Here is an 8,645-nt window from a genome sequence, read left to right as displayed (position 1 = left end):
TCCTTTATTCCTGCAGCTTTTCTGTTTTTTTTTTCGTTTTTCTTGGATACTGTTGTTGCTCCATTTTTCTTTCTGCATCCAAGAACCGCAGACTACAGGAGTCGCAGCGCCGAGGAGGGGATTCGAAACTAACCGCTGCATACAGTTCTTGGAACTGCAGCAGTGGGGAGCAATAGAACTGCAGCAAGGTGTTCGTCATCCTGCAGGTACTTCTTGGGGCATTCAGAAGAATAGCAAGGCTCGGCAGCCAGAAGCAGGGAGTTCGACAGAGAAGGCACAAGTGGCTGAGAGGAGTTCGGTCATGGCTATTTGATCCTATTTTACAGAAAGTTATTTTGCATTCCATTTCTTATTTCTTGGTGTTCTTGACGGAGCAAGATTACAATAATTTGAAATCATAATCTTGCTGAAAAGATTTGTACAATATTATTAAATATCTTTTCTATCTAACTCAATCCATAAGGAGTTCTTCGCAACAGTGAGGTTGTAGGTGTTTGGCGGAGCGGATTTCACAACAGAAATTACTAGTAATAAGCAAAGAACAACATTCCTACGATTTCAGCAATGCATAAAAGAGCCTTATAAAAATTATCCTGAGAAACAAATTCTAAAAGAGCCATCAAGTTTAACTAAAATAAATCAATATAAGAATCTAAGAGGCAGTAAAAAGATAACTGGAACAATAAGTTTGAAACATTTTAAGTTGAAACATTTGTCTCCTAATAACAGGTCATGCTACAGAATTGGGCTTCTACTTCTACTTACCGTTGTTTCTCCTGTTATGCTGCTTCAAGTTGTTTGCACGCTTCCCACTATATTGTATTTCACCTTCCACATCCCATAATTAATGCTTTCAGGCCAAAACTATTGCTACGACCTATCCACCAAGTAATTCCTAAGGGCCAGATCTGCAATATTTTTATTTTTTTATTTTTTTGTAATTTTTAATTTGGAGAAAATGTTTTTGTTTAGTTTTTTGTGAATTCTTTTTTTACTTTTAAAAATAAATAAAATTATTTTTAAAAACAAAAGAAACTTTAGTTGTTTTCATTATTTTCAAAATTTGAACTCTCAATCACTTGACCTCACTCACGTACTAAGCCTATCAACTCTCCATATGCCATTGGACTATCCTATACCCACCAATGATATCAGCCATTTGTCAACCAACACCGTATCCACTACCAGGCTAACCCCACGCCCACTATTGGCCAATCCTGCATCTATCACAGGAAAACCAACTACCTAACAACCCCATGTATAAGTAAATGGTGCATCTGCCTATGTCACAACACCTCCAATCATAGCACCACCTTCCTTTTCCAAATAGCAAAATAAATCGACTTATACAATATATAATAAAAATAAAAAATAGCATTAATTTAAGAATGCAAGCATATTTTGCTTCATAACAAAAAATAAATAAAATTAAATTAAAAGACAACAAAAAACTACTAAAAAAAGTGATTACAAATGGCCTCTAAAGTTCTGCTACCCACAATAATTATTGCCTTTATTACATCGGATCCACTATTTTTAGCCATGTTTGGTCCCAATGGCATCGTTTCCTGCCTGGCATAAATCCAAATTGATTATGAGAAATTTTTGTGATGCGTCTTAACCTATGTTCAATTACCCTCTCCCATAATTTTAAAGTATCACATCAACTTAATTCCTCTATAATTTGCACACTCTTGTGCATCCCCTTTATTCTTAAAAATGGGGACCAAAATACTCTTCCTCCACTCCTCAGACATCTTTTTAGTTTTTAAAATAATATTAAAGAGTTTAGTAAGCCAATAAACTCCCAAATCTGCCAAATATTTCCACACTTCAATTGGAATATCATTTTATTATTAGTTTAGTAAGACTTTAGTAAGACTTTCCACCCTTGGTTTTCTTTAAAGTCTTCTCAACTTCTTTTTTGCTAATGTGACAGTAAAAATGAAACATTTTATTATTATTCACGATATTAAAATCACCAAGGTCGATCGTATTTTCAGAAACTTCATTAAAAAGTTTATCAAAGTAACTCACCCACCTATGTTGAATATATTTTCTAAGAAAAGTACTTTTTGATTTTCATCTTTAATACACTTTACTTAAGTTAAATCTTTACTTTTCTTTTCTCTTTGTTTGGCTAGTTTATACATATATTTTTCACCCTCCTTAGTATCTAATCTATTATAAAGATCATTAAAAGCAGAATTTTTAGCATCACAGATTGTTCTTTTAGACTCCCTGAGGGCCGTTTGATATTTTCTCTAGTTCTCTAAGCTTTTACATTTAAACCAATTTTTATAACATAACTTCTTATATTTTTTCTTTTCTTGCACATTATTATTCCACCACCAACTATTTTTATTTGTAAATATTTTTCCTTTTGATTCTCCAAGAACATTTTTTGCTACTTGTTTAATAGCGTTTGTTACTTTATCCCACATCACATTTGCTTCTTCATGAATATCCCAAATTTTGAAATCTTGAATTTTACTCATAAAAATAATTTTATTTGTATCTTTTAAATTTCTCTATCTAATTCTGCAATAATGAGTCCTAGTTTTTTTTTTTATTTTACAACTTTTAATCTTAAAATCTAAAATTAATAAACGATGTTGGGTACTTAAATTTTCACTTGGTATGACCTTTCAATCTTTACAATCGCGACGATCTCTTCTTCTCATAAGAAAATAATCAATTTGTGTTTTATTAGATCCACTCTTATAAGTAATAAGATGTTCATCCCTTTTCTTGAATAAAGTATTAGTAATAACAAAATCAAACGCTAAAGCAAAATCTAAAATAACTTTACCTTCTTCATTAGTTACTCCAAAACCGTAGCCACCCTGAATATTTCTGAAATCTTCTACCACTCTACCGACATGTCCATTTAAATCTCCTCCAATAAAAACTCTTTCTTCAAGAGATATCATTTGTATTAAGTCTTCTAAGTCATTCCAAAATTTATCTTAAGACTCTGTATCTAAACCTACTTGAGGAGCATAAACACTTATAATATTAAAAATCTTAGTATCAATGATAATCTTAAGGGCTATAATTCTATCACCAACTCTATACCAACTCTATTAATTTTTACAACATTATCTTTTAAACTCTTATCTATAATTACACCTACATCATTTCTAGTGTGAATCTTACCAGAATACCAAAATTTAAAACCTAAATTATCAATCTCCCTAGCCTTTTCTCCAACTCACTTAGTTTCTTGAATACATGAGATATTGGTTTTCCTATGAATCATAATATCAACTAATTTCATTAATTTACCATTGAGAGTGCCTATATTCCAAGATCCTATCCTAATATTAGTTTCATTAGTTTCATGGACTAACTTCTTTACCCGCATTCGCCCGTAATGTGGGAACCCTTGCTTATTTAACACTACACCCGGGCGCCGGTGTAGCGGCCCTTGCACACTTTTCACTGTATTCAGGTTATACAGCGAGTCGTTTCCAGGGGACGCCCTAGAATTAAAGATTATATCAGCAATTAAAATTGAACCTCCAATCAAATCTATAACTACCTAGAGTTTATTTCTAAATTTGAATTTATCTTTACAAAAGAAGTGAAAATTAAATCTAAAATCTAAGCATGAACTAATGTCAAGATTTGAACTTTAAGCAAAATTTAATCTAGCCCTCAAAGTGAATTAAACCATAATCAAGCAAGAATCACAAGAAAATTTTTTAAATTACATTTGGGGTTGAATCTAATTAAAAGAAAATTATAGTGAATTTACAATAATTTTGCAATTAGTAGAATTTAATATTAATTATTAAATTTGAGCTTCCATTGAAATTTAATCTACTCATGAATATGAACATGAACTTTTAATATAAATTGAATACATACTTTACTGTGAATCTAAACTTTTATGTGGAATTGAATCTACTCCTAACACGTGAACTTGAACTTCATATAAAACTAAATTGTGCTTTTAAAAGATATTGAATATATTCTAAAATGTGTAAAACAAATCATGTTTGCTGTCATAAATAAGACTAAGCAGCAAACTAGTAAAATAAATCATGAATTTGAAAGTGAATAAGTCCTGCTTCCTAAGTTGATAAATAGAAGAGTTTTTAATAACAAAAATTAAAAAAAAAAGCTTGATTTTAAGCTTGGTCGAGCCTACCTGTGCATAGCTCATCTCTACAAATACTTAAATTGTTTGTGTTGGCTTTCTTTAAGGAGGTTATTCATCCAAATGGACGTTTCATATTAGTATGATTTCTTTGTTTCTGAATTTCTTAATCATCTCATCATATAGGATTAGATTATAAATCATTATTATGTGATGCATATTGCCATTCTAGTTTGTATCATTTCCATGATTTACACAATTGTTTAATTACCATACAAAATATAGACATGTTTTTGATGTGAATAGGAGATTGAGAATTCAAAGAAAACATGAAAGGCGTTCAACAATGATTTGAGAAATTAAATGCAAGAAAGATTTGGGTGTAGAATGCATGGGGATAAGGACTCATAGATTGAAGAAAAAAAATTATAAGTATTCCAAACTTTAATGTATCTAATCTTATTTTAAATTATTAATCTATTACAAACACATGGATTCTTATCTTCTTACCCCTTTTTTCTGATATCATCATAACATTATTAATCTAGTCCAAATGAATCTACTTATCTTCTCCAGAAGACAAGTTAAATGGAAGAATATGTCCACTACTGATAGTGGAATCATAACTTTTAAAGAAAGGCTTATTTATGATGGTGCTTGGATTAAATTGCAAAAGCACAATAATCAGCCCAAATTTGCATGAAAAATATAAAATATTTATTACATCAAAGCTGAATTTTTCTAAGCAGGTCAAAATGGTGAAAATTTGTCTCCCATTATAGTATTTATATTACAATCATGAAACTCTACTTCACAATGGTTGCTATTGTTTTCCCTGGTGTCACTGCCTCACGTTATTTCCTTAATTCAGGCTCTATTACTTGTTGCCTTGCTCAATAACACCTTTTCACCCGACAATTCTCGCATTCCTACTACACGCTTCATGCTAAATACTACCTATGCTAGGCTAGAACATTTGTTCCTAACCATTTTAATCATTGTTTGACATTGTTTCCTACTTGTTTTGAAGGCAAATTGCTGTAAAACAGGAATTAGACAAAACGAATAAGAAAAATGTTCCTTTTATGGGAGTACTTGTATCTTACTTTCAAAATTAGTTAATTTATACTTAACATATTTTAATAAATCATGACACATTCAGATAGATTAAGGGTCTGTTTGGGGCAGCTGTAGCTTATTAAACAATCTGCTGATAAGCTGATTAAAAATAATCTTCTGATAAGCTAGGTGCGGTGGCTATTACAAATTTTTATATTTTTGGAAAAGTCAGACCGTTGTCAATAAGCTGCCACCAGTGTGAAAACGTTATTTTCTGCATTTTGAAAATGCATAAGCTGTCAAAACGCAGTTTACCCAAACAGGCCAGGTGCGTTTTCAAAACACCACCGCACCAAATAAGCTGCCCCAAATGGACCCTAAGTGTTAAAATGGCAAAATAGTCCCTTGACAGTTTATATGGGTTATTTTAGTCCCAGAGTTTATAAAAATGTCAAATTAGTTCCCGAACTCTTTAAATTAGGGCAAAAATAGTCTTTCATCGAGACTATTTCAGCCCATATTATGATGATCATCTGCAAAGGTTTGGGACTATTTTAGCACTTTTCTCCACTCAAATAAGTTTTTTTACTTATTTATTTATCTAGGATCCCTAGCAGACTATATATATAGTACCCTTGAGGCATTGTAAATTTAATTTGACATTAAGAATTAAAAATACTTCAGTTTTGAGGGCAAGTCTCATAGTACTGGCGCGAGGTCTGGTTCTTTCTTTTGGAGATTTCTGTCATTGATCATATATTAATTTGTTTAACCATTGATTTGTGTAATAATTGAAAATTTTTCATGTTCAATAATATATGTTGGATTACCTTTCTGATGTGTGAACTTAATTGTTGTTAAGATTTTATATATATTCATCTTTTTTTTCACATTTTGGCTACTGTTGAAATACTATTTAGAATGAACAAAGTGTAATTGTCAGTAGGCATATTAAATGTGCTTTATTTTTACTAAAATTAATAGTTAGCGATCTTTTCTAAATGCATTGTGTATCTCGCCCTAAATTGCATTTGTAATCCTAAGGCCATAATTCATCTTATTTCATAACCAATACTAAGGGTGTGTTTGGTTGGATACTTTTAAAGAGATTTAAGTATGGATTTAACATAAATACACCAAACCGCCATAAATACGTTAGATAAATCCGTCGTTATGTTAAATCTAGTTATTGCTCATTCAGTTTATTAAATTAATTTATTAGTTGAATTTAACATATTTAACTTGGAAAAAAAAATATTTCAAATAGATTTATACCGAGCACGTCAAATGAATTTAACTTGAATTAATCTTGGTTGAACCAAACATTATTTCAGATTTCATAAAACTTAGATTTGATAAATCCGGACTTACTAAATCCTATCTAACTTAAATCTTTCTTGCAACCAAAGGTCCCCTAAATCTATCTTCCCCACCAACTATTATGCTTTAGAAACAGTTGCTCAAAAAAACTACTACGAAAATCATAAAAGCAAACAAAACATACTTTTGATAAAGGATTTTAACTCAAAATAGCAGAGGAATATCAAATGATCAGCATAAAATTTGTCTTCGTTATCGTCACACTCAAATTATTGGCATAACAGTCTGCTGTTATCTCAATCCATACTCATAAAGTGGGTTAACAAATAATGTTCCATTCAAGACGTTTGTTATTTAAATAAGATGTGACAATAACCTATTAATATTTTAACTTAATTATAAAAAATGAAAATATATTCATGCTACGCAGGTGTCTATCGAGGAAGCTCCCACCGCATCGCCCTCAGGAGAATTAAGATGAGGTCAATTACTTATCTACTCTCATTTGAATCCACTGCACAAGAGCAGTGAATGAGAGAACGAGAGAGATAGAGAGAGAGATACCGGAGTTAACCCAAACCACGACGCAAGACACGAATTTATTAATAACTTAAAGAGATGGTTGCAACGATAACTCTAACAAAAATGAAAACACCACATAAATCAATTACAAACAAACACTCGACAAATAAAGACACAACAAGGTCGAGTAGGAACTCCGGAGTGGAGGTGTAGGCTGGTGGCTACGGTGAAGATCAGACGGAGGAAGATCGTAGGTGGGAAAGTATCTTGTTGCTGTTTGAAGAGTGGGACAGTCAGGTAGTGATAGTGAAGGCGTCGAACCGTAGCTGGAAGTAGAAGAAAGCGATGTCAGTGACTGCAATCCGGCTGAGCAAGTAAGGGAGGCCTGTTGGGGGTAGATATGATGATGGAGGGCCTGTTGGGGCAACGAGCAGAGGAGGTGGTTTGCTGAGCAGAGGAGGCTTACGATGGCCTGCAGAGGCAGGGGACTAGTGGGGCGGCTTGCAAAGGGAAGGGAGCGAGGCTACTGGTGGTGGAGGGAGGATGTTGGTAGTCTGCTGGAGAAAAGATGACAGGCTTTTGGCATAATGCGAGCAGAGACAAGGCTGAGCGGGGGTTTGCAGGGGTGAAGGAAAGAATCCAACGCACATTGACGGACAAGATAGCTACCAGCAGATGCGGGGGCGAAGGGTAAGAGTGGTGGAGTCCTGCTAGAAAGTTGGAAAGCGGGCGGACAATGACAGAAAAAGCGAAAGGGTAGATAAATATCTGGTTGGGGTCAAGCTACAACCGGAGCACCACCCGGGCCCTTAGCTCGGATGAGGAACAGTCGGAGCACTACGTCAACATTAGATACAACACTCGAAGAAAAAGTACCAAAGCTAAAACCTAAAATCAGATATCAAAAACAAGACCCCTAACTCTAAGCACATGCCCTCCTATTTATAAAAAGCTTGGCCTATTTTAGAAAGGATTTCATATTTTGGAAAGACTTTCAAAATAAGTAAGGAAAGTTAAAAGGATTTCAGATTTTTGTAAAGGCTTTTAAAAAAAATGAAGAATAAAAATAGATTTCAAATTTTAGGAAAGGCTTTTAAAATAAACAAGGAAAATAAAAATATATATATTTTTTATTTCAGGAAAAAGTTTTAAAATAAGAGAGGAGAATAAAATTAGAATTTAAGGTTTTAGGAAATGATTTAAAATTGGAAAGTTCTTAGGACGGGAGGGAAAGGTGAGGGAAAAGGGGACGAGGGAAAGGAAGAAGGGGAAGGAGAAGACGGCAACCCACCCCTACCTCCAATCCTCCCTCCCTTGAGGAACGGTTGGTCCTCCCCCGCAACGTTCTCTCAGGGTTGAAAGAGTTTCAAATTCATCTGTCGAAGCTTCTGGTTCTCTATGGTCGGTCCTGGATCCCATTGACGATTGCTCTGGTTCCCAAACCGTCTAAGTAGCTTTTCCCATCTGCAAGCATGCCTCTTTATCAATCTCTTCTGGTTTGGCATAATCTGGGCCGAAGGTACACATCGACGTAGGTTCTCCCAAGCTAAAATTTAAACAAGAAAATATCTCGTATACTTGTCATGTATGACAAGTTGGGCCTCCGCGGTTTTAAGGATTTGCATGAGTTTGGTTGCTA

At 33.6% G+C, this 8,645-nt stretch overlaps 1 protein-coding gene across 1 annotated transcript in view; it reads right to left on the bottom strand.

Annotated features, from left to right (window-relative positions):
* Nucleotides 1-8,645, bottom strand: part of LOC110029157 (ABC transporter C family member 2-like) — a 93,259-nt gene that overhangs the window by 64,162 nt on the left and 20,452 nt on the right. The window lies entirely within an intron of this gene.

Source organism: Phalaenopsis equestris, unplaced genomic scaffold (assembly GCF_001263595.1).
Source record: "Phalaenopsis equestris unplaced genomic scaffold, ASM126359v1 Scaffold000552, whole genome shotgun sequence".
In the NCBI taxonomy this organism is placed as follows: domain Eukaryota; kingdom Viridiplantae; phylum Streptophyta; class Magnoliopsida; order Asparagales; family Orchidaceae; genus Phalaenopsis; species Phalaenopsis equestris.
Note: the sequence above shows the minus strand (reverse complement) of the source record. Positions and strands in the feature narration are given on the sequence as shown.